The sequence below is a fragment of the Copadichromis virginalis genome, linkage group LG3 (genome assembly GCF_057382275.1).
Source record: "Copadichromis virginalis isolate Kocher_CV1m ecotype Utaka linkage group LG3, C_Virginalis_male_GT1.1, whole genome shotgun sequence".
NCBI classification, from domain to species: Eukaryota; Metazoa; Chordata; class Actinopteri; order Cichliformes; family Cichlidae; genus Copadichromis; species Copadichromis virginalis.
This window is the reverse complement of record NC_140620.1, coordinates 32519375-32543408: the sequence shown is the minus strand read 5'-3', so window position 1 is coordinate 32543408 and position 24034 is coordinate 32519375. Positions and strand designations below refer to the sequence as shown.

General features: G+C 46.6%; 1 protein-coding gene and 27 non-coding genes across 28 annotated transcripts in view; all 28 read right to left on the bottom strand.

Moving 5' to 3' along the window:
* nhsl2 (NHS-like 2) overlaps nt 1-24034 on the bottom strand; it is a 235347-nt gene that overhangs the window by 173166 nt on the left and 38147 nt on the right. The window lies entirely within an intron of this gene.
* Nucleotides 91-172, bottom strand: trnal-aag (transfer RNA leucine (anticodon AAG)). The gene has a single exon. It is a non-coding gene; the product is annotated as a tRNA-Leu (tRNA).
* Nucleotides 1214-1285, bottom strand: trnae-uuc (transfer RNA glutamic acid (anticodon UUC)). Its single transcript has one exon. It is a non-coding gene; the product is annotated as a tRNA-Glu (tRNA).
* On the bottom strand, nt 1656-1737 carry trnal-aag (transfer RNA leucine (anticodon AAG)). The gene has a single exon. It is a non-coding gene; the product is annotated as a tRNA-Leu (tRNA).
* On the bottom strand, nt 2881-2962 carry trnal-aag (transfer RNA leucine (anticodon AAG)). Its single transcript has one exon. It is a non-coding gene; the product is annotated as a tRNA-Leu (tRNA).
* Nucleotides 4004-4075, bottom strand: trnae-uuc (transfer RNA glutamic acid (anticodon UUC)). The gene has a single exon. It is a non-coding gene; the product is annotated as a tRNA-Glu (tRNA).
* Nucleotides 4446-4527, bottom strand: trnal-aag (transfer RNA leucine (anticodon AAG)). Its single transcript has one exon. It is a non-coding gene; the product is annotated as a tRNA-Leu (tRNA).
* On the bottom strand, nt 5569-5640 carry trnae-uuc (transfer RNA glutamic acid (anticodon UUC)). Its single transcript has one exon. It is a non-coding gene; the product is annotated as a tRNA-Glu (tRNA).
* Nucleotides 6011-6092, bottom strand: trnal-aag (transfer RNA leucine (anticodon AAG)). Its single transcript has one exon. It is a non-coding gene; the product is annotated as a tRNA-Leu (tRNA).
* On the bottom strand, nt 7236-7317 carry trnal-aag (transfer RNA leucine (anticodon AAG)). Its single transcript has one exon. It is a non-coding gene; the product is annotated as a tRNA-Leu (tRNA).
* trnae-uuc (transfer RNA glutamic acid (anticodon UUC)) lies at nt 8359-8430 on the bottom strand. Its single transcript has one exon. It is a non-coding gene; the product is annotated as a tRNA-Glu (tRNA).
* trnal-aag (transfer RNA leucine (anticodon AAG)) lies at nt 8801-8882 on the bottom strand. The gene has a single exon. It is a non-coding gene; the product is annotated as a tRNA-Leu (tRNA).
* Nucleotides 9924-9995, bottom strand: trnae-uuc (transfer RNA glutamic acid (anticodon UUC)). Its single transcript has one exon. It is a non-coding gene; the product is annotated as a tRNA-Glu (tRNA).
* Nucleotides 10366-10447, bottom strand: trnal-aag (transfer RNA leucine (anticodon AAG)). The gene has a single exon. It is a non-coding gene; the product is annotated as a tRNA-Leu (tRNA).
* Nucleotides 11931-12012, bottom strand: trnal-aag (transfer RNA leucine (anticodon AAG)). The gene has a single exon. It is a non-coding gene; the product is annotated as a tRNA-Leu (tRNA).
* trnal-aag (transfer RNA leucine (anticodon AAG)) lies at nt 13156-13237 on the bottom strand. Its single transcript has one exon. It is a non-coding gene; the product is annotated as a tRNA-Leu (tRNA).
* Nucleotides 14279-14350, bottom strand: trnae-uuc (transfer RNA glutamic acid (anticodon UUC)). The gene has a single exon. It is a non-coding gene; the product is annotated as a tRNA-Glu (tRNA).
* On the bottom strand, nt 14721-14802 carry trnal-aag (transfer RNA leucine (anticodon AAG)). Its single transcript has one exon. It is a non-coding gene; the product is annotated as a tRNA-Leu (tRNA).
* trnae-uuc (transfer RNA glutamic acid (anticodon UUC)) lies at nt 15844-15915 on the bottom strand. Its single transcript has one exon. It is a non-coding gene; the product is annotated as a tRNA-Glu (tRNA).
* On the bottom strand, nt 16286-16367 carry trnal-aag (transfer RNA leucine (anticodon AAG)). The gene has a single exon. It is a non-coding gene; the product is annotated as a tRNA-Leu (tRNA).
* trnal-aag (transfer RNA leucine (anticodon AAG)) lies at nt 17511-17592 on the bottom strand. The gene has a single exon. It is a non-coding gene; the product is annotated as a tRNA-Leu (tRNA).
* trnae-uuc (transfer RNA glutamic acid (anticodon UUC)) lies at nt 18634-18705 on the bottom strand. The gene has a single exon. It is a non-coding gene; the product is annotated as a tRNA-Glu (tRNA).
* trnal-aag (transfer RNA leucine (anticodon AAG)) lies at nt 19076-19157 on the bottom strand. Its single transcript has one exon. It is a non-coding gene; the product is annotated as a tRNA-Leu (tRNA).
* Nucleotides 20199-20270, bottom strand: trnae-uuc (transfer RNA glutamic acid (anticodon UUC)). Its single transcript has one exon. It is a non-coding gene; the product is annotated as a tRNA-Glu (tRNA).
* trnal-aag (transfer RNA leucine (anticodon AAG)) lies at nt 20641-20722 on the bottom strand. Its single transcript has one exon. It is a non-coding gene; the product is annotated as a tRNA-Leu (tRNA).
* On the bottom strand, nt 21866-21947 carry trnal-aag (transfer RNA leucine (anticodon AAG)). The gene has a single exon. It is a non-coding gene; the product is annotated as a tRNA-Leu (tRNA).
* Nucleotides 22989-23060, bottom strand: trnae-uuc (transfer RNA glutamic acid (anticodon UUC)). The gene has a single exon. It is a non-coding gene; the product is annotated as a tRNA-Glu (tRNA).
* trnal-aag (transfer RNA leucine (anticodon AAG)) lies at nt 23431-23512 on the bottom strand. The gene has a single exon. It is a non-coding gene; the product is annotated as a tRNA-Leu (tRNA).

Sequence of the window (24034 nt, the reverse complement as noted above, 5' to 3'; positions counted from 1 at the left end):
CAGAATTTAATCTCCATGCCATGTAGGACTTTCCATTTATTGGCAAGACATGAAACCCAACACCAAGGGAACTTTGCAGCTACATCTGCGTGGCAGCAGTGGGATTCGAACCCACGCCCCCGAAGAGACTGGAGCCTTAATCCAGCACCTTAGACCGCTCGGTCATGCTACCACTACAACTAGCAGCCTCCTACCCAAGTACTAGACGGTAAAACTTGAAAAGGTGCAGCACAAACTAGAAGCCCAGAACATTCAGCAATGCTCTTAATGTTGTAGGAAAGAAATGGTCTCCTACTTCACTGAGTGTTTTTGGACAGGATGGCATCTGCCTGCCCTGGGTAAGATCCTATTGCAGCAATGAGATTTCAACCCACACGTGTGAAGAGCCCAAAGCCTTAACCCAGGTCCTTAGACCTCACAACCTAACACCTTACAATGCGGTGGACTTGAAGCACACTTGAGTGGCATGTAGTTACAGCAGGGAAACAGCAAAGCTTGCAAAGGTGTAACACAAACTGGAACGAGTTTCTTCAACTTCATAAACAGTACCTTTGCATAATACCCAAAACTGATTAACAATGGTGATCAGTTTGTTTGCACTGATTAACAATGGGCTGTTGGCTCACTTTCATCATCATTCACATGCAAATTGCCACAACCATTGATCAATGGACAGGATTACCATTCACAGAGAGTTGGGGAATGGCTGCAATCACAGCACTGAAAGATGGTGAAACATGTACCCTTAGTCCTGCTCCCTCCGTTCAAAGATGGCCATTTGCTTTTCACATAAATGGCCTCCTTGACTCCCCGCTCACACTATCCTACCTCCCCGCCCAGAATGTGTACATCCTCATCAGTAGAAGAGCGGCCACTGAACTGTAGGTCTAAACAGACTGCTGAGAACTGGCCTGACCAGCTAGCTGTTTTGTGTCGTGACATGCGCTTAGCCAGGTTTTGGCTGGTTTTCCTGTTTCCTTCATGGCAATCCTAAGGGGAAGAGGGAAAAGTCTGTATTCTGCTCCTGCTTGGAGAGTATTGACTGGAGGTTGCAAATGGGTATGCAGTGGTGCACTAAGAAGCTCCTTGTGATTGCTTTGTTCACTAGCACATTGTCAAAAGTCAACAGGTACCTGCCAATAACCATCCCCATTTATCCCAGTAGAGGAATAGCACACGGTACACCTTGGCTTAGGGAAACATTAAAGACATGTTCCCATACCGGGAGTTGAACCCGGGCCACCTGGGTGAAAACCAGGAATCCTAACCGCTAGACCATATGGGAGTGAGGTGCTTGCACACCACTGTAGTGAAATCAAGGACACTTTTGTAACTCTGCAGTCATGGTGAGTGCAACACAGCACCACCTTAACCACTCCCCCACTGGCTGCAGGTTCTGGTTAAAAGCAGTAACTAGTCAGGGATGACACCATGAGTGAAAACCAACAAATTAACTTGAAAACTGGTGGGAAAATTCTGCAAGTTGTTAAGACTTCAAAGCCCTCCATCAAAAGATTTACTCTTGAGGTGATTCCTGCAAGTTGGACTTGGCATACGTGTGGCAACAGAATTTAATCTCCATGCCATGTAGGACTTTCCATTTATTGGCAAGACATGAAACCCAACACCAAGGGAACTTTGCAGCTACATCTGCGTGGCAGCAGTGGGATTCGAACCCACGCCCCCGAAGAGACTGGAGCCTTAATCCAGCACCTTAGACCGCTCGGTCATGCTACCACTACAACTAGCAGCCTCCTACCCAAGTACTAGACGGTAAAACTTGAAAAGGTGCAGCACAAACTAGAAGCCCAGAACATTCAGCAATGCTCTTAATGTTGTAGGAAAGAAATGGTCTCCTACTTCACTGAGTGTTTTTGGACAGGATGGCATCTGCCTGCCCTGGGTAAGATCCTATTGCAGCAATGAGATTTCAACCCACACGTGTGAAGAGCCCAAAGCCTTAACCCAGGTCCTTAGACCTCACAACCTAACACCTTACAATGCGGTGGACTTGAAGCACACTTGAGTGGCATGTAGTTACAGCAGGGAAACAGCAAAGCTTGCAAAGGTGTAACACAAACTGGAACGAGGTTCTTCAACTTCATAAACAGTACCTTTGCATAATACCCAAAACTGATTAACAATGGTGATCAGTTTGTTTACACTGATTAACAATGGGCTGTTGGCTCACTTTCATCATCATTCACATGCAAATTGCCACAACCATTGATCAATGGACAGGATTACCATTCACAGAGAGTTGGGGAATGGCTGCAATCACAGCACTGAAAGATGGTGAAACATGTACCCTTAGTCCTGCTCCCTCCGTTCAAAGATGGCCATTTGCTTTTCACATAAATGGCCTCCTTGACTCCCCGCTCACACTATCCTACCTCCCCGCCCAGAATGTGTACATCCTCATCAGTAGAAGAGCGGCCACTGAACTGTAGGTCTAAACAGACTGCCGCCTGGGTGAAAACCAGGAATCCTAACCGCTAGACCATATGGGAGTGAGGTGCTTGCACACCACTGTAGTGAAATCAAGGACACTTTTGTAACTCTGCAGTCATGGTGAGTGCAACACAGCACCACCTTAACCACTCCCCCACTGGCTGCAGGTTCTGGTTAAAAGCAGTAACTAGTCAGGGATGACACCATGAGTGAAAACCAACAAATTAACTTGAAAACTGGTGGGAAAATTCTGCAAGTTGTTAAGACTTCAAAGCCCTCCATCAAAAGATTTACTCTTGAGGTGATTCCTGCAAGTTGGACTTGGCATACGTGTGGCAACAGAATTTAATCTCCATGCCATGTAGGACTTTCCATTTATTGGCAAGATATGAAACCCAACACCAAGGGAACTTTGCAGCTACATCTGCGTGGCAGCAGTGGGATTCGAACCCACGCCCCCGAAGAGACTGGAGCCTTAATCCAGCACCTTAGACCGCTCGGTCATGCTACCACTACAACTAGCAGCCTCCTACCCAAGTACTAGACGGTAAAACTTGAAAAGGTGCAGCACAAACTAGAAGCCCAGAACATTCAGCAATGCTCTTAATGTTGTAGGAAAGAAATGGTCTCCTACTTCACTGAGTGTTTTTGGACAGGATGGCATCTGCCTGCCCTGGGTAAGATCCTATTGCAGCAATGAGATTTCAACCCACACGTGTGAAGAGCCCAAAGCCTTAACCCAGGTCCTTAGACCTCACAACCTAACACCTTACAATGCGGTGGACTTGAAGCACACTTGAGTGGCATGTAGTTACAGCAGGGAAACAGCAAAGCTTGCAAAGGTGTAACACAAACTGGAACGAGTTTCTTCAACTTCATAAACAGTACCTTTGCATAATACCCAAAACTGATTAACAATGGTGATCAGTTTGTTTGCACTGATTAACAATGGGCTGTTGGCTCACTTTCATCATCATTCACATGCAAATTGCCACAACCATTGATCAATGGACAGGATTACCATTCACAGAGAGTTGGGGAATGGCTGCAATCACAGCACTGAAAGATGGTGAAACATGTACCCTTAGTCCTGCTCCCTCCGTTCAAAGATGGCCATTTGCTTTTCACATAAATGGCCTCCTTGACTCCCCGCTCACACTATCCTACCTCCCCGCCCAGAATGTGTACATCCTCATCAGTAGAAGAGCGGCCACTGAACTGTAGGTCTAAACAGACTGCTGAGAACTGGCCTGACCAGCTAGCTGTTTTGTGTCGTGACATGCGCTTAGCCAGGTTTTGGCTGGTTTTCCTGTTTCCTTCATGGCAATCCTAAGGGGAAGAGGGAAAAGTCTGTATTCTGCTCCTGCTTGGAGAGTATTGACTGGAGGTTGCAAATGGGTATGCAGTGCTGCACTAAGAAGCTCCTTGTGATTGCTTTGTTCACTAGCACATTGTCAAAAGTCAACAGGTACCTGCCAATAACCATCCCCATTTATCCCAGTAGAGGAATAGCACACGGTACACCTTGGCTTAGGGAAACATTAAAGACATGTTCCCATACCGGGAGTTGAACCCGGGCCACCTGGGTGAAAACCAGGAATCCTAACCGCTAGACCATATGGGAGTGAGGTGCTTGCACACCACTGTAGTGAAATCAAGGACACTTTTGTAACTCTGCAGTCATGGTGAGTGCAACACAGCACCACCTTAACCACTCCCCCACTGGCTGCAGGTTCTGGTTAAAAGCAGTAACTAGTCAGGGATGACACCATGAGTGAAAACCAACAAATTAACTTGAAAACTGGTGGGAAAATTCTGCAAGTTGTTAAGACTTCAAAGCCCTCCATCAAAAGATTTACTCTTGAGGTGATTCCTGCAAGTTGGACTTGGCATACGTGTGGCAACAGAATTTAATCTCCATGCCATGTAGGACTTTCCATTTATTGGCAAGACATGAAACCCAACACCAAGGGAACTTTGCAGCTACATCTGCGTGGCAGCAGTGGGATTCGAACCCACGCCCCCGAAGAGACTGGAGCCTTAATCCAGCACCTTAGACCGCTCGGTCATGCTACCACTACAACTAGCAGCCTCCTACCCAAGTACTAGACGGTAAAACTTGAAAAGGTGCAGCACAAACTAGAAGCCCAGAACATTCAGCAATGCTCTTAATGTTGTAGGAAAGAAATGGTCTCCTACTTCACTGAGTGTTTTTGGACAGGATGGCATCTGCCTGCCCTGGGTAAGATCCTATTGCAGCAATGAGATTTCAACCCACACGTGTGAAGAGCCCAAAGCCTTAACCCAGGTCCTTAGACCTCACAACCTAACACCTTACAATGCGGTGGACTTGAAGCACACTTGAGTGGCATGTAGTTACAGCAGGGAAACAGCAAAGCTTGCAAAGGTGTAACACAAACTGGAACGAGTTTCTTCAACTTCATAAACAGTACCTTTGCATAATACCCAAAACTGATTAACAATGGTGATCAGTTTGTTTGCACTGATTAACAATGGGCTGTTGGCTCACTTTCATCATCATTCACATGCAAATTGCCACAACCATTGATCAATGGACAGGATTACCATTCACAGAGAGTTGGGGAATGGCTGCAATCACAGCACTGAAAGATGGTGAAACATGTACCCTTAGTCCTGCTCCCTCCGTTCAAAGATGGCCATTTGCTTTTCACATAAATGGCCTCCTTGACTCCCCGCTCACACTATCCTACCTCCCCGCCCAGAATGTGTACATCCTCATCAGTAGAAGAGCGGCCACTGAACTGTAGGTCTAAACAGACTGCTGAGAACTGGCCTGACCAGCTAGCTGTTTTGTGTCGTGACATGCGCTTAGCCAGGTTTTGGCTGGTTTTCCTGTTTCCTTCATGGCAATCCTAAGGGGAAGAGGGAAAAGTCTGTATTCTGCTCCTGCTTGGAGAGTATTGACTGGAGGTTGCAAATGGGTATGCAGTGCTGCACTAAGAAGCTCCTTGTGATTGCTTTGTTCACTAGCACATTGTCAAAAGTCAACAGGTACCTGCCAATAACCATCCCCATTTATGCCAGTAGAGGAATAGCACACGGTACACCTTGGCTTAGGGAAACATTAAAGACATGTTCCCATACCGGGAGTTGAACCCGGGCCACCTGGGTGAAAACCAGGAATCCTAACCGCTAGACCATATGGGAGTGAGGTGCTTGCACACCACTGTAGTGAAATCAAGGACACTTTTGTAACTCTGCAGTCATGGTGAGTGCAACACAGCACCACCTTAACCACTCCCCCACTGGCTGCAGGTTCTGGTTAAAAGCAGTAACTAGTCAGGGATGACACCATGAGTGAAAACCAACAAATTAACTTGAAAACTGGTGGGAAAATTCTGCAAGTTGTTAAGACTTCAAAGCCCTCCATCAAAAGATTTACTCTTGAGGTGATTCCTGCAAGTTGGACTTGGCATACGTGTGGCAACAGAATTTAATCTCCATGCCATGTAGGACTTTCCATTTATTGGCAAGACATGAAACCCAACACCAAGGGAACTTTGCAGCTACATCTGCGTGGCAGCAGTGGGATTCGAACCCACGCCCCCGAAGAGACTGGAGCCTTATTCCAGCACCTTAGACCGCTCGGTCATGCTACCACTACAACTAGCAGCCTCCTACCCAAGTACTAGACGGTAAAACTTGAAAAGGTGCAGCACAAACTAGAAGCCCAGAACATTCAGCAATGCTCTTAATGTTGTAGGAAAGAAATGGTCTCCTACTTCACTGAGTGTTTTTGGACAGGATGGCATCTGCCTGCCCTGGGTAAGATCCTATTGCAGCAATGAGATTTCAACCCACACGTGTGAAGAGCCCAAAGCCTTAACCCAGGTCCTTAGACCTCACAACCTAACACCTTACAATGCGGTGGACTTGAAGCACACTTGAGTGGCATGTAGTTACAGCAGGGAAACAGCAAAGCTTGCAAAGGTGTAACACAAACTGGAACGAGTTTCTTCAACTTCATAAACAGTACCTTTGCATAATACCCAAAACTGATTAACAATGGTGATCAGTTTGTTTGCACTGATTAACAATGGGCTGTTGGCTCACTTTCATCATCATTCACATGCAAATTGCCACAACCATTGATCAATGGACAGGATTACCATTCACAGAGAGTTGGGGAATGGCTGCAATCACAGCACTGAAAGATGGTGAAACATGTACCCTTAGTCCTGCTCCCTCCGTTCAAAGATGGCCATTTGCTTTTCACATAAATGGCCTCCTTGACTCCCCGCTCACACTATCCTACCTCCCCGCCCAGAATGTGTACATCCTCATCAGTAGAAGAGCGGCCACTGAACTGTAGGTCTAAACAGACTGCCGCCTGGGTGAAAACCAGGAATCCTAACCGCTAGACCATATGGGAGTGAGGTGCTTGCACACCACTGTAGTGAAATCAAGGACACTTTTGTAACTCTGCAGTCATGGTGAGTGCAACACAGCACCACCTTAACCACTCCCCCACTGGCTGCAGGTTCTGGTTAAAAGCAGTAACTAGTCAGGGATGACACCATGAGTGAAAACCAACAAATTAACTTGAAAACTGGTGGGAAAATTCTGCAAGTTGTTAAGACTTCAAAGCCCTCCATCAAAAGATTTACTCTTGAGGTGATTCCTGCAAGTTGGACTTGGCATACGTGTGGCAACAGAATTTAATCTCCATGCCATGTAGGACTTTCCATTTATTGGCAAGACATGAAACCCAACACCAAGGGAACTTTGCAGCTACATCTGCGTGGCAGCAGTGGGATTCGAACCCACGCCCCCGAAGAGACTGGAGCCTTAATCCAGCACCTTAGACCGCTCGGTCATGCTACCACTACAACTAGCAGCCTCCTACCCAAGTACTAGACGGTAAAACTTGAAAAGGTGCAGCACAAACTAGAAGCCCAGAACATTCAGCAATGCTCTTAATGTTGTAGGAAAGAAATGGTCTCCTACTTCACTGAGTGTTTTTGGACAGGATGGCATCTGCCTGCCCTGGGTAAGATCCTATTGCAGCAATGAGATTTCAACCCACACGTGTGAAGAGCCCAAAGCCTTAACCCAGGTCCTTAGACCTCACAACCTAACACCTTACAATGCGGTGGACTTGAAGCACACTTGAGTGGCATGTAGTTACAGCAGGGAAACAGCAAAGCTTGCAAAGGTGTAACACAAACTGGAACGAGTTTCTTCAACTTCATAAACAGTACCTTTGCATAATACCCAAAACTGATTAACAATGGTGATCAGTTTGTTTGCACTGATTAACAATGGGCTGTTGGCTCACTTTCATCATCATTCACATGCAAATTGCCACAACCATTGATCAATGGACAGGATTACCATTCACAGAGAGTTGGGGAATGGCTGCAATCACAGCACTGAAAGATGGTGAAACATGTACCCTTAGTCCTGCTCCCTCCGTTCAAAGATGGCCATTTGCTTTTCACATAAATGGCCTCCTTGACTCCCCGCTCACACTATCCTACCTCCCCGCCCAGAATGTGTACATCCTCATCAGTAGAAGAGCGGCCACTGAACTGTAGGTCTAAACAGACTGCTGAGAACTGGCCTGACCAGCTAGCTGTTTTGTGTCGTGACATGCGCTTAGCCAGGTTTTGGCTGGTTTTCCTGTTTCCTTCATGGCAATCCTAAGGGGAAGAGGGAAAAGTCTGTATTCTGCTCCTGCTTGGAGAGTATTGACTGGAGGTTGCAAATGGGTATGCAGTGCTGCACTAAGAAGCTCCTTGTGATTGCTTTGTTCACTAGCACATTGTCAAAAGTCAACAGGTACCTGCCAATAACCATCCCCATTTATGCCAGTAGAGGAATAGCACACGGTACACCTTGGCTTAGGGAAACATTAAAGACATGTTCCCATACCGGGAGTTGAACCCGGGCCACCTGGGTGAAAACCAGGAATCCTAACCGCTAGACCATATGGGAGTGAGGTGCTTGCACACCACTGTAGTGAAATCAAGGACACTTTTGTAACTCTGCAGTCATGGTGAGTGCAACACAGCACCACCTTAACCACTCCCCCACTGGCTGCAGGTTCTGGTTAAAAGCAGTAACTAGTCAGGGATGACACCATGAGTGAAAACCAACAAATTAACTTGAAAACTGGTGGGAAAATTCTGCAAGTTGTTAAGACTTCAAAGCCCTCCATCAAAAGATTTACTCTTGAGGTGATTCCTGCAAGTTGGACTTGGCATACGTGTGGCAACAGAATTTAATCTCCATGCCATGTAGGACTTTCCATTTATTGGCAAGACATGAAACCCAACACCAAGGGAACTTTGCAGCTACATCTGCGTGGCAGCAGTGGGATTCGAACCCACGCCCCCGAAGAGACTGGAGCCTTAATCCAGCACCTTAGACCGCTCGGTCATGCTACCACTACAACTAGCAGCCTCCTACCCAAGTACTAGACGGTAAAACTTGAAAAGGTGCAGCACAAACTAGAAGCCCAGAACATTCAGCAATGCTCTTAATGTTGTAGGAAAGAAATGGTCTCCTACTTCACTGAGTGTTTTTGGACAGGATGGCATCTGCCTGCCCTGGGTAAGATCCTATTGCAGCAATGAGATTTCAACCCACACGTGTGAAGAGCCCAAAGCCTTAACCCAGGTCCTTAGACCTCACAACCTAACACCTTACAATGCGGTGGACTTGAAGCACACTTGAGTGGCATGTAGTTACAGCAGGGAAACAGCAAAGCTTGCAAAGGTGTAACACAAACTGGAACGAGTTTCTTCAACTTCATAAACAGTACCTTTGCATAATACCCAAAACTGATTAACAATGGTGATCAGTTTGTTTGCACTGATTAACAATGGGCTGTTGGCTCACTTTCATCATCATTCACATGCAAATTGCCACAACCATTGATCAATGGACAGGATTACCATTCACAGAGAGTTGGGGAATGGCTGCAATCACAGCACTGAAAGATGGTGAAACATGTACCCTTAGTCCTGCTCCCTCCGTTCAAAGATGGCCATTTGCTTTTCACATAAATGGCCTCCTTGACTCCCCGCTCACACTATCCTACCTCCCCGCCCAGAATGTGTACATCCTCATCAGTAGAAGAGCGGCCACTGAACTGTAGGTCTAAACAGACTGCTGAGAACTGGCCTGACCAGCTAGCTGTTTTGTGTCGTGACATGCGCTTAGCCAGGTTTTGGCTGGTTTTCCTGTTTCCTTCATGGCAATCCTAAGGGGAAGAGGGAAAAGTCTGTATTCTGCTCCTGCTTGGAGAGTATTGACTGGAGGTTGCAAATGGGTATGCAGTGCTGCACTAAGAAGCTCCTTGTGATTGCTTTGTTCACTAGCACATTGTCAAAAGTCAACAGGTACCTGCCAATAACCATCCCCATTTATGCCAGTAGAGGAATAGCACACGGTACACCTTGGCTTAGGGAAACATTAAAGACATGTTCCCATACCGGGAGTTGAACCCGGGCCACCTGGGTGAAAACCAGGAATCCTAACCGCTAGACCATATGGGAGTGAGGTGCTTGCACACCACTGTAGTGAAATCAAGGACACTTTTGTAACTCTGCAGTCATGGTGAGTGCAACACAGCACCACCTTAACCACTCCCCCACTGGCTGCAGGTTCTGGTTAAAAGCAGTAACTAGTCAGGGATGACACCATGAGTGAAAACCAACAAATTAACTTGAAAACTGGTGGGAAAATTCTGCAAGTTGTTAAGACTTCAAAGCCCTCCATCAAAAGATTTACTCTTGAGGTGATTCCTGCAAGTTGGACTTGGCATACGTGTGGCAACAGAATTTAATCTCCATGCCATGTAGGACTTTCCATTTATTGGCAAGACATGAAACCCAACACCAAGGGAACTTTGCAGCTACATCTGCGTGGCAGCAGTGGGATTCGAACCCACGCCCCCGAAGAGACTGGAGCCTTAATCCAGCACCTTAGACCGCTCGGTCATGCTACCACTACAACTAGCAGCCTCCTACCCAAGTACTAGACGGTAAAACTTGAAAAGGTGCAGCACAAACTAGAAGCCCAGAACATTCAGCAATGCTCTTAATGTTGTAGGAAAGAAATGGTCTCCTACTTCACTGAGTGTTTTTGGACAGGATGGCATCTGCCTGCCCTGGGTAAGATCCTATTGCAGCAATGAGATTTCAACCCACACGTGTGAAGAGCCCAAAGCCTTAACCCAGGTCCTTAGACCTCACAACCTAACACCTTACAATGCGGTGGACTTGAAGCACACTTGAGTGGCATGTAGTTACAGCAGGGAAACAGCAAAGCTTGCAAAGGTGTAACACAAACTGGAACGAGGTTCTTCAACTTCATAAACAGTACCTTTGCATAATACCCAAAACTGATTAACAATGGTGATCAGTTTGTTTACACTGATTAACAATGGGCTGTTGGCTCACTTTCATCATCATTCACATGCAAATTGCCACAACCATTGATCAATGGACAGGATTACCATTCACAGAGAGTTGGGGAATGGCTGCAATCACAGCACTGAAAGATGGTGAAACATGTACCCTTAGTCCTGCTCCCTCCGTTCAAAGATGGCCATTTGCTTTTCACATAAATGGCCTCCTTGACTCCCCGCTCACACTATCCTACCTCCCCGCCCAGAATGTGTACATCCTCATCAGTAGAAGAGCGGCCACTGAACTGTAGGTCTAAACAGACTGCTGAGAACTGGCCTGACCAGCTAGCTGTTTTGTGTCGTGACATGCGCTTAGCCAGGTTTTGGCTGGTTTTCCTGTTTCCTTCATGGCAATCCTAAGGGGAACAGGGAAGAGTCTGTATTCTGCTCCTGCTTGGAGAGTATTGACTGGAGGTTGCAAATGGGTATGCAGTGGTGCACTATGAAGCTCCTTGTGATTGCTTTGTTCACTAGCACATTGTCAAAAGGAAACAGGTACCTGCCAATAACCATCCCCATTTATCCCAGTAGAGGAATAGCACACGGTACACCTTGGCTTAGGGAAACATTAAAGACATGTTCCCATACCGGGAGTTGAACCCGGGCCACCTGGGTGAAAACACGGAATCCTAACCGCTAGACCATATGGGAGTGAGGTGCTTGGACACCACTGTAGTGAAATCAAGGACACTTTTGTAACTCTGCAGTCATGGTGAGTGCAACACAGCACCACCTTAACCACTCCCCCACTGGCTGCAGGTTCTGGTTAAAAGCAGTAACTAGTCAGGGATGACACCATGAGTGAAAACCAACAAATTAACTTGAAAACTGGTGGGAAAATTCTGCAAGTTGTTAAGACTTCAAAGCCCTCCATCAAAAGATTTACTCTTGAGGTGATTCCTGCAAGTTGGACTTGGCATACGTGTGGCAACAGAATTTAATCTGCATGCCATGTAGGACTTTCCATTTATTGGCAAGACATGAAACCCAACACCAAGGGAACTTTGCAGCTACATCTGCGTGGCAGCAGTGGGATTCGAACCCACGCCTCCGAAGAGACTGGAGCCTTAATCCAGCACCTTAGACCGCTCGGTCATGCTACCACTACAACTAGCAGCCTCCTACCCAAGTACTAGACGGTAAAACTTGAAAAGGTGCAGCACAAACTAGAAGCCCAGAACATTCAGCAATGCTCTTAATGTTGTAGGAAAGAAATGGTCTCCTACTTCACTGAGTGTTTTTGGACAGGATGGCATCTGCCTGCCCTGGGTAAGATCCTATTGCAGCAATGAGATTTCAACCCACACGTGTGAAGAGCCCAAAGCCTTAACCCAGGTCCTTAGACCTCACAACCTAACACCTTACAATGCGGTGGACTTGAAGCACACTTGAGTGGCATGTAGTTACAGCAGGGAAACAGCAAAGCTTGCAAAGGTGTAACACAAACTGGAACGAGTTTCTTCAACTTCATAAACAGTACCTTTGCATAATACCCAAAACTGATTAACAATGGTGATCAGTTTGTTTGCACTGATTAACAATGGGCTGTTGGCTCACTTTCATCATCATTCACATGCAAATTGCCACAACCATTGATCAATGGACAGGATTACCATTCACAGAGAGTTGGGGAATGGCTGCAATCACAGCACTGAAAGATGGTGAAACATGTACCCTTAGTCCTGCTCCCTCCGTTCAAAGATGGCCATTTGCTTTTCACATAAATGGCCTCCTTGACTCCCCGCTCACACTATCCTACCTCCCCGCCCAGAATGTGTACATCCTCATCAGTAGAAGAGCGGCCACTGAACTGTAGGTCTAAACAGACTGCCGCCTGGGTGAAAACCAGGAATCCTAACCGCTAGACCATATGGGAGTGAGGTGCTTGCACACCACTGTAGTGAAATCAAGGACACTTTTGTAACTCTGCAGTCATGGTGAGTGCAACACAGCACCACCTTAACCACTCCCCCACTGGCTGCAGGTTCTGGTTAAAAGCAGTAACTAGTCAGGGATGACACCATGAGTGAAAACCAACAAATTAACTTGAAAACTGGTGGGAAAATTCTGCAAGTTGTTAAGACTTCAAAGCCCTCCATCAAAAGATTTACTCTTGAGGTGATTCCTGCAAGTTGGACTTGGCATACGTGTGGCAACAGAATTTAATCTCCATGCCATGTAGGACTTTCCATTTATTGGCAAGATATGAAACCCAACACCAAGGGAACTTTGCAGCTACATCTGCGTGGCAGCAGTGGGATTCGAACCCACGCCCCCGAAGAGACTGGAGCCTTAATCCAGCACCTTAGACCGCTCGGTCATGCTACCACTACAACTAGCAGCCTCCTACCCAAGTACTAGACGGTAAAACTTGAAAAGGTGCAGCACAAACTAGAAGCCCAGAACATTCAGCAATGCTCTTAATGTTGTAGGAAAGAAATGGTCTCCTACTTCACTGAGTGTTTTTGGACAGGATGGCATCTGCCTGCCCTGGGTAAGATCCTATTGCAGCAATGAGATTTCAACCCACACGTGTGAAGAGCCCAAAGCCTTAACCCAGGTCCTTAGACCTCACAACCTAACACCTTACAATGCGGTGGACTTGAAGCACACTTGAGTGGCATGTAGTTACAGCAGGGAAACAGCAAAGCTTGCAAAGGTGTAACACAAACTGGAACGAGTTTCTTCAACTTCATAAACAGTACCTTTGCATAATACCCAAAACTGATTAACAATGGTGATCAGTTTGTTTGCACTGATTAACAATGGGCTGTTGGCTCACTTTCATCATCATTCACATGCAAATTGCCACAACCATTGATCAATGGACAGGATTACCATTCACAGAGAGTTGGGGAATGGCTGCAATCACAGCACTGAAAGATGGTGAAACATGTACCCTTAGTCCTGCTCCCTCCGTTCAAAGATGGCCATTTGCTTTTCACATAAATGGCCTCCTTGACTCCCCGCTCACACTATCCTACCTCCCCGCCCAGAATGTGTACATCCTCATCAGTAGAAGAGCGGCCACTGAACTGTAGGTCTAAACAGACTGCTGAGAACTGGCCTGACCAGCTAGCTGTTTTGTGTCGTGACATGCGCTTAGCCAGGTTTTGGCTGGTTTTCCTGTTTCCTTCATGGCAATCCTAAGGGGAAGAGGGAAAAGTCTGTATTCTGCTCCTGCTTGGAGAGTATTGACTGGAGGTTGCAAATGGGTATGCAGTGCTGCACTAAGAAGCTCCTTGTGATTGCTTTGTTCACTAGCACATTGTCAAAAGTCAACAGGTACCTGCCAATAACCATCCCCATTTATCCCAGTAGAGGAATAGCACACGGTACACCTTGGCTTAGGGAAACATTAAAGACATGTTCCCATACCGGGAGTTGAACCCGGGCCACCTGGGTGAAAACCAGGAATCCTAACCGCTAGACCATATGGGAGTGAGGTGCTTGCACACCACTGTAGTGAAATCAAGGACACTTTTGTAACTCTGCAGTCATGGTGAGTGCAACACAGCACCACCTTAACCACTCCCCCACTGGCTGCAGGTTCTGGTTAAAAGCAGTAACTAGTCAGGGATGACACCATGAGTGAAAACCAACAAATTAACTTGAAAACTGGTGGGAAAATTCTGCAAGTTGTTAAGACTTCAAAGCCCTCCATCAAAAGATTTACTCTTGAGGTGATTCCTGCAAGTTGGACTTGGCATACGTGTGGCAACAGAATTTAATCTCCATGCCATGTAGGACTTTCCATTTATTGGCAAGACATGAAACCCAACACCAAGGGAACTTTGCAGCTACATCTGCGTGGCAGCAGTGGGATTCGAACCCACGCCCCCGAAGAGACTGGAGCCTTAATCCAGCACCTTAGACCGCTCGGTCATGCTACCACTACAACTAGCAGCCTCCTACCCAAGTACTAGACGGTAAAACTTGAAAAGGTGCAGCACAAACTAGAAGCCCAGAACATTCAGCAATGCTCTTAATGTTGTAGGAAAGAAATGGTCTCCTACTTCACTGAGTGTTTTTGGACAGGATGGCATCTGCCTGCCCTGGGTAAGATCCTATTGCAGCAATGAGATTTCAACCCACACGTGTGAAGAGCCCAAAGCCTTAACCCAGGTCCTTAGACCTCACAACCTAACACCTTACAATGCGGTGGACTTGAAGCACACTTGAGTGGCATGTAGTTACAGCAGGGAAACAGCAAAGCTTGCAAAGGTGTAACACAAACTGGAACGAGTTTCTTCAACTTCATAAACAGTACCTTTGCATAATACCCAAAACTGATTAACAATGGTGATCAGTTTGTTTGCACTGATTAACAATGGGCTGTTGGCTCACTTTCATCATCATTCACATGCAAATTGCCACAACCATTGATCAATGGACAGGATTACCATTCACAGAGAGTTGGGGAATGGCTGCAATCACAGCACTGAAAGATGGTGAAACATGTACCCTTAGTCCTGCTCCCTCCGTTCAAAGATGGCCATTTGCTTTTCACATAAATGGCCTCCTTGACTCCCCGCTCACACTATCCTACCTCCCCGCCCAGAATGTGTACATCCTCATCAGTAGAAGAGCGGCCACTGAACTGTAGGTCTAAACAGACTGCTGAGAACTGGCCTGACCAGCTAGCTGTTTTGTGTCGTGACATGCGCTTAGCCAGGTTTTGGCTGGTTTTCCTGTTTCCTTCATGGCAATCCTAAGGGGAAGAGGGAAAAGTCTGTATTCTGCTCCTGCTTGGAGAGTATTGACTGGAGGTTGCAAATGGGTATGCAGTGCTGCACTAAGAAGCTCCTTGTGATTGCTTTGTTCACTAGCACATTGTCAAAAGTCAACAGGTACCTGCCAATAACCATCCCCATTTATGCCAGTAGAGGAATAGCACACGGTACACCTTGGCTTAGGGAAACATTAAAGACATGTTCCCATACCGGGAGTTGAACCCGGGCCACCTGGGTGAAAACCAGGAATCCTAACCGCTAGACCATATGGGAGTGAGGTGCTTGCACACCACTGTAGTGAAATCAAGGACACTTTTGTAACTCTGCAGTCATGGTGAGTGCAACACAGCACCACCTTAACCACTCCCCCACTGGCTGCAGGTTCTGGTTAAAAGCAGTAACTAGTCAGGGATGACACCATGAGTGAAAACCAACAAATTAACTTGAAAACTGGTGGGAAAATTCTGCAAGTTGTTAAGACTTCAAAGCCCTCCATCAAAAGATTTACTCTTGAGGTGATTCCTGCAAGTTGGACTTGGCATACGTGTGGCAACAGAATTTAATCTCCATGCCATGTAGGACTTTCCATTTATTGGCAAGACATGAAACCCAACACCAAGGGAACTTTGCAGCTACATCTGCGTGGCAGCAGTGGGATTCGAACCCACGCCCCCGAAGAGACTGGAGCCTTATTCCAGCACCTTAGACCGCTCGGTCATGCTACCACTACAACTAGCAGCCTCCTACCCAAGTACTAGACGGTAAAACTTGAAAAGGTGCAGCACAAACTAGAAGCCCAGAACATTCAGCAATGCTCTTAATGTTGTAGGAAAGAAATGGTCTCCTACTTCACTGAGTGTTTTTGGACAGGATGGCATCTGCCTGCCCTGGGTAAGATCCTATTGCAGCAATGAGATTTCAACCCACACGTGTGAAGAGCCCAAAGCCTTAACCCAGGTCCTTAGACCTCACAACCTAACACCTTACAATGCGGTGGACTTGAAGCACACTTGAGTGGCATGTAGTTACAGCAGGGAAACAGCAAAGCTTGCAAAGGTGTAACACAAACTGGAACGAGTTTCTTCAACTTCATAAACAGTACCTTTGCATAATACCCAAAACTGATTAACAATGGTGATCAGTTTGTTTGCACTGATTAACAATGGGCTGTTGGCTCACTTTCATCATCATTCACATGCAAATTGCCACAACCATTGATCAATGGACAGGATTACCATTCACAGAGAGTTGGGGAATGGCTGCAATCACAGCACTGAAAGATGGTGAAACATGTACCCTTAGTCCTGCTCCCTCCGTTCAAAGATGGCCATTTGCTTTTCACATAAATGGCCTCCTTGACTCCCCGCTCACACTATCCTACCTCCCCGCCCAGAATGTGTACATCCTCATCAGTAGAAGAGCGGCCACTGAACTGTAGGTCTAAACAGACTGCCGCCTGGGTGAAAACCAGGAATCCTAACCGCTAGACCATATGGGAGTGAGGTGCTTGCACACCACTGTAGTGAAATCAAGGACACTTTTGTAACTCTGCAGTCATGGTGAGTGCAACACAGCACCACCTTAACCACTCCCCCACTGGCTGCAGGTTCTGGTTAAAAGCAGTAACTAGTCAGGGATGACACCATGAGTGAAAACCAACAAATTAACTTGAAAACTGGTGGGAAAATTCTGCAAGTTGTTAAGACTTCAAAGCCCTCCATCAAAAGATTTACTCTTGAGGTGATTCCTGCAAGTTGGACTTGGCATACGTGTGGCAACAGAATTTAATCTCCATGCCATGTAGGACTTTCCATTTATTGGCAAGACATGAAACCCAACACCAAGGGAACTTTGCAGCTACATCTGCGTGGCAGCAGTGGGATTCGAACCCACGCCCCCAAAGAGACTGGAGCCTTAATCCAGCACCTTAGACCGCTCGGTCATGCTACCACTACAACTAGCAGCCTCCTACCCAAGTACTAGACGGTAAAACTTGAAAAGGTGCAGCACAAACTAGAAGCCCAGAACATTCAGCAATGCTCTTAATGTTGTAGGAAAGAAATGGTCTCCTACTTCACTGAGTGTTTTTGGACAGGATGGCATCTGCCTGCCCTGGGTAAGATCCTATTGCAGCAATGAGATTTCAACCCACACGTGTGAAGAGCCCAAAGCCTTAACCCAGGTCCTTAGACCTCACAACCTAACACCTTACAATGCGGTGGACTTGAAGCACACTTGAGTGGCATGTAGTTACAGCAGGGAAACAGCAAAGCTTGCAAAGGTGTAACACAAACTGGAACGAGTTTCTTCAACTTCATAAACAGTACCTTTGCATAATACCCAAAACTGATTAACAATGGTGATCAGTTTGTTTGCACTGATTAACAATGGGCTGTTGGCTCACTTTCATCATCATTCACATGCAAATTGCCACAACCATTGATCAATGGACAGGATTACCATTCACAGAGAGTTGGGGAATGGCTGCAATCACAGCACTGAAAGATGGTGAAACATGTACCCTTAGTCCTGCTCCCTCCGTTCAAAGATGGCCATTTGCTTTTCACATAAATGGCCTCCTTGACTCCCCGCTCACACTATCCTACCTCCCCGCCCAGAATGTGTACATCCTCATCAGTAGAAGAGCGGCCACTGAACTGTAGGTCTAAACAGACTGCTGAGAACTGGCCTGACCAGCTAGCTGTTTTGTGTCGTGACATGCGCTTAGCCAGGTTTTGGCTGGTTTTCCTGTTTCCTTCATGGCAATCCTAAGGGGAAGAGGGAAAAGTCTGTATTCTGCTCCTGCTTGGAGAGTATTGACTGGAGGTTGCAAATGGGTATGCAGTGCTGCACTAAGAAGCTCCTTGTGATTGCTTTGTTCACTAGCACATTGTCAAAAGTCAACAGGTACCTGCCAATAACCATCCCCATTTATGCCAGTAGAGGAATAGCACACGGTACACCTTGGCTTAGGGAAACATTAAAGACATGTTCCCATACCGGGAGTTGAACCCGGGCCACCTGGGTGAAAACCAGGAATCCTAACCGCTAGACCATATGGGAGTGAGGTGCTTGCACACCACTGTAGTGAAATCAAGGACACTTTTGTAACTCTGCAGTCATGGTGAGTGCAACACAGCACCACCTTAACCACTCCCCCACTGGCTGCAGGTTCTGGTTAAAAGCAGTAACTAGTCAGGGATGACACCATGAGTGAAAACCAACAAATTAACTTGAAAACTGGTGGGAAAATTCTGCAAGTTGTTAAGACTTCAAAGCCCTCCATCAAAAGATTTACTCTTGAGGTGATTCCTGCAAGTTGGACTTGGCATACGTGTGGCAACAGAATTTAATCTCCATGCCATGTAGGACTTTCCATTTATTGGCAAGACATGAAACCCAACACCAAGGGAACTTTGCAGCTACATCTGCGTGGCAGCAGTGGGATTCGAACCCACGCCCCCGAAGAGACTGGAGCCTTAATCCAGCACCTTAGACCGCTCGGTCATGCTACCACTACAACTAGCAGCCTCCTACCCAAGTACTAGACGGTAAAACTTGAAAAGGTGCAGCACAAACTAGAAGCCCAGAACATTCAGCAATGCTCTTAATGTTGTAGGAAAGAAATGGTCTCCTACTTCACTGAGTGTTTTTGGACAGGATGGCATCTGCCTGCCCTGGGTAAGATCCTATTGCAGCAATGAGATTTCAACCCACACGTGTGAAGAGCCCAAAGCCTTAACCCAGGTCCTTAGACCTCACAACCTAACACCTTACAATGCGGTGGACTTGAAGCACACTTGAGTGGCATGTAGTTACAGCAGGGAAACAGCAAAGCTTGCAAAGGTGTAACACAAACTGGAACGAGTTTCTTCAACTTCATAAACAGTACCTTTGCATAATACCCAAAACTGATTAACAATGGTGATCAGTTTGTTTGCACTGATTAACAATGGGCTGTTGGCTCACTTTCATCATCATTCACATGCAAATTGCCACAACCATTGATCAATGGACAGGATTACCATTCACAGAGAGTTGGGGAATGGCTGCAATCACAGCACTGAAAGATGGTGAAACATGTACCCTTAGTCCTGCTCCCTCCGTTCAAAGATGGCCATTTGCTTTTCACATAAATGGCCTCCTTGACTCCCCGCTCACACTATCCTACCTCCCCGCCCAGAATGTGTACATCCTCATCAGTAGAAGAGCGGCCACTGAACTGTAGGTCTAAACAGACTGCTGAGAACTGGCCTGACCAGCTAGCTGTTTTGTGTCGTGACATGCGCTTAGCCAGGTTTTGGCTGGTTTTCCTGTTTCCTTCATGGCAATCCTAAGGGGAAGAGGGAAAAGTCTGTATTCTGCTCCTGCTTGGAGAGTATTGACTGGAGGTTGCAAATGGGTATGCAGTGCTGCACTAAGAAGCTCCTTGTGATTGCTTTGTTCACTAGCACATTGTCAAAAGTCAACAGGTACCTGCCAATAACCATCCCCATTTATGCCAGTAGAGGAATAGCACACGGTACACCTTGGCTTAGGGAAACATTAAAGACATGTTCCCATACCGGGAGTTGAACCCGGGCCACCTGGGTGAAAACCAGGAATCCTAACCGCTAGACCATATGGGAGTGAGGTGCTTGCACACCACTGTAGTGAAATCAAGGACACTTTTGTAACTCTGCAGTCATGGTGAGTGCAACACAGCACCACCTTAACCACTCCCCCACTGGCTGCAGGTTCTGGTTAAAAGCAGTAACTAGTCAGGGATGACACCATGAGTGAAAACCAACAAATTAACTTGAAAACTGGTGGGAAAATTCTGCAAGTTGTTAAGACTTCAAAGCCCTCCATCAAAAGATTTACTCTTGAGGTGATTCCTGCAAGTTGGACTTGGCATACGTGTGGCAACAGAATTTAATCTCCATGCCATGTAGGACTTTCCATTTATTGGCAAGACATGAAACCCAACACCAAGGGAACTTTGCAGCTACATCTGCGTGGCAGCAGTGGGATTCGAACCCACGCCCCCGAAGAGACTGGAGCCTTATTCCAGCACCTTAGACCGCTCGGTCATGCTACCACTACAACTAGCAGCCTCCTACCCAAGTACTAGACGGTAAAACTTGAAAAGGTGCAGCACAAACTAGAAGCCCAGAACATTCAGCAATGCTCTTAATGTTGTAGGAAAGAAATGGTCTCCTACTTCACTGAGTGTTTTTGGACAGGATGGCATCTGCCTGCCCTGGGTAAGATCCTATTGCAGCAATGAGATTTCAACCCACACGTGTGAAGAGCCCAAAGCCTTAACCCAGGTCCTTAGACCTCACAACCTAACACCTTACAATGCGGTGGACTTGAAGCACACTTGAGTGGCATGTAGTTACAGCAGGGAAACAGCAAAGCTTGCAAAGGTGTAACACAAACTGGAACGAGTTTCTTCAACTTCATAAACAGTACCTTTGCATAATACCCAAAACTGATTAACAATGGTGATCAGTTTGTTTGCACTGATTAACAATGGGCTGTTGGCTCACTTTCATCATCATTCACATGCAAATTGCCACAACCATTGATCAATGGACAGGATTACCATTCACAGAGAGTTGGGGAATGGCTGCAATCACAGCACTGAAAGATGGTGAAACATGTACCCTTAGTCCTGCTCCCTCCGTTCAAAGATGGCCATTTGCTTTTCACATAAATGGCCTCCTTGACTCCCCGCTCACACTATCCTACCTCCCCGCCCAGAATGTGTACATCCTCATCAGTAGAAGAGCGGCCACTGAACTGTAGGTCTAAACAGACTGCCGCCTGGGTGAAAACCAGGAATCCTAACCGCTAGACCATATGGGAGTGAGGTGCTTGCACACCACTGTAGTGAAATCAAGGACACTTTTGTAACTCTGCAGTCATGGTGAGTGCAACACAGCACCACCTTAACCACTCCCCCACTGGCTGCAGGTTCTGGTTAAAAGCAGTAACTAGTCAGGGATGACACCATGAGTGAAAACCAACAAATTAACTTGAAAACTGGTGGGAAAATTCTGCAAGTTGTTAAGACTTCAAAGCCCTCCATCAAAAGATTTACTCTTGAGGTGATTCCTGCAAGTTGGACTTGGCATACGTGTGGCAACAGAATTTAATCTCCATGCCATGTAGGACTTTCCATTTATTGGCAAGACATGAAACCCAACACCAAGGGAACTTTGCAGCTACATCTGCGTGGCAGCAGTGGGATTCGAACCCACGCCCCCGAAGAGACTGGAGCCTTAATCCAGCACCTTAGACCGCTCGGTCATGCTACCACTACAACTAGCAGCCTCCTACCCAAGTACTAGACGGTAAAACTTGAAAAGGTGCAGCACAAACTAGAAGCCCAGAACATTCAGCAATGCTCTTAATGTTGTAGGAAAGAAATGGTCTCCTACTTCACTGAGTGTTTTTGGACAGGATGGCATCTGCCTGCCCTGGGTAAGATCCTATTGCAGCAATGAGATTTCAACCCACACGTGTGAAGAGCCCAAAGCCTTAACCCAGGTCCTTAGACCTCACAACCTAACACCTTACAATGCGGTGGACTTGAAGCACACTTGAGTGGCATGTAGTTACAGCAGGGAAACAGCAAAGCTTGCAAAGGTGTAACACAAACTGGAACGAGTTTCTTCAACTTCATAAACAGTACCTTTGCATAATACCCAAAACTGATTAACAATGGTGATCAGTTTGTTTGCACTGATTAACAATGGGCTGTTGGCTCACTTTCATCATCATTCACATGCAAATTGCCACAACCATTGATCAATGGACAGGATTACCATTCACAGAGAGTTGGGGAATGGCTGCAATCACAGCACTGAAAGATGGTGAAACATGTACCCTTAGTCCTGCTCCCTCCGTTCAAAGATGGCCATTTGCTTTTCACATAAATGGCCTCCTTGACTCCCCGCTCACACTATCCTACCTCCCCGCCCAGAATGTGTACATCCTCATCAGTAGAAGAGCGGCCACTGAACTGTAGGTCTAAACAGACTGCTGAGAACTGGCCTGACCAGCTAGCTGTTTTGTGTCGTGACATGCGCTTAGCCAGGTTTTGGCTGGTTTTCCTGTTTCCTTCATGGCAATCCTAAGGGGAAGAGGGAAAAGTCTGTATTCTGCTCCTGCTTGGAGAGTATTGACTGGAGGTTGCAAATGGGTATGCAGTGCTGCACTAAGAAGCTCCTTGTGATTGCTTTGTTCACTAGCACATTGTCAAAAGTCAACAGGTACCTGCCAATAACCATCCCCATTTATCCCAGTAGAGGAATAGCACACGGTACACCTTGGCTTAGGGAAACATTAAAGACATGTTCCCATACCGGGAGTTGAACCCGGGCCACCTGGGTGAAAACCAGGAATCCTAACCGCTAGACCATATGGGAGTGAGGTGCTTGCACACCACTGTAGTGAAATCAAGGACACTTTTGTAACTCTGCAGTCATGGTGAGTGCAACACAGCACCACCTTAACCACTCCCCCACTGGCTGCAGGTTCTGGTTAAAAGCAGTAACTAGTCAGGGATGACACCATGAGTGAAAACCAACAAATTAACTTGAAAACTGGTGGGAAAATTCTGCAAGTTGTTAAGGCTTCAAAGCCCTCCATCAAAAGGTTTACTCTTGAGGTGATTCCTGCAAGTTGGACTTGGCATACGTGTGGCAACAGAATTTAATCTCCATGCCATGTAGGACTTTCCATTTATTGGCAAGACATGAAACCCAACACCAAGGGAACTTTGCAGCTACATCTGCGTGGCAGCAGTGGGATTCGAACCCACGCCCCCGAAGAGACTGGAGCCTTAATCCAGCACCTTAGACCGCTCGGTCATGCTACCACTACAACTAGCAGCCTCCTACCCAAGTACTAGACGGTAAAACTTGAAAAGGTGCAGCACAAACTAGAAGCCCAGAACATTCAGCAATGCTCTTAATGTTGTAGGAAAGAAATGGTCTCCTACTTCACTGAGTGTTTTTGGACAGGATGGCATCTGCCTGCCCTGGGTAAGATCCTATTGCAGCAATGAGATTTCAACCCACACGTGTGAAGAGCCCAAAGCCTTAACCCAGGTCCTTAGACCTCACAACCTAACACCTTACAATGCGGTGGACTTGAAGCACACTTGAGTGGCATGTAGTTACAGCAGGGAAACAGCAAAGCTTGCAAAGGTGTAACACAAACTGGAACGAGTTTCTTCAACTTCATAAACAGTACCTTTGCATAATACCCAAAACTGATTAACAATGGTGATCAGTTTGTTTACACTGATTAACAATGGGCTGTTGGCTCACTTTCATCATCATTCACATGCAAATTGCCACAACCATTGATCAATGGACAGGATTACCATTCACAGAGA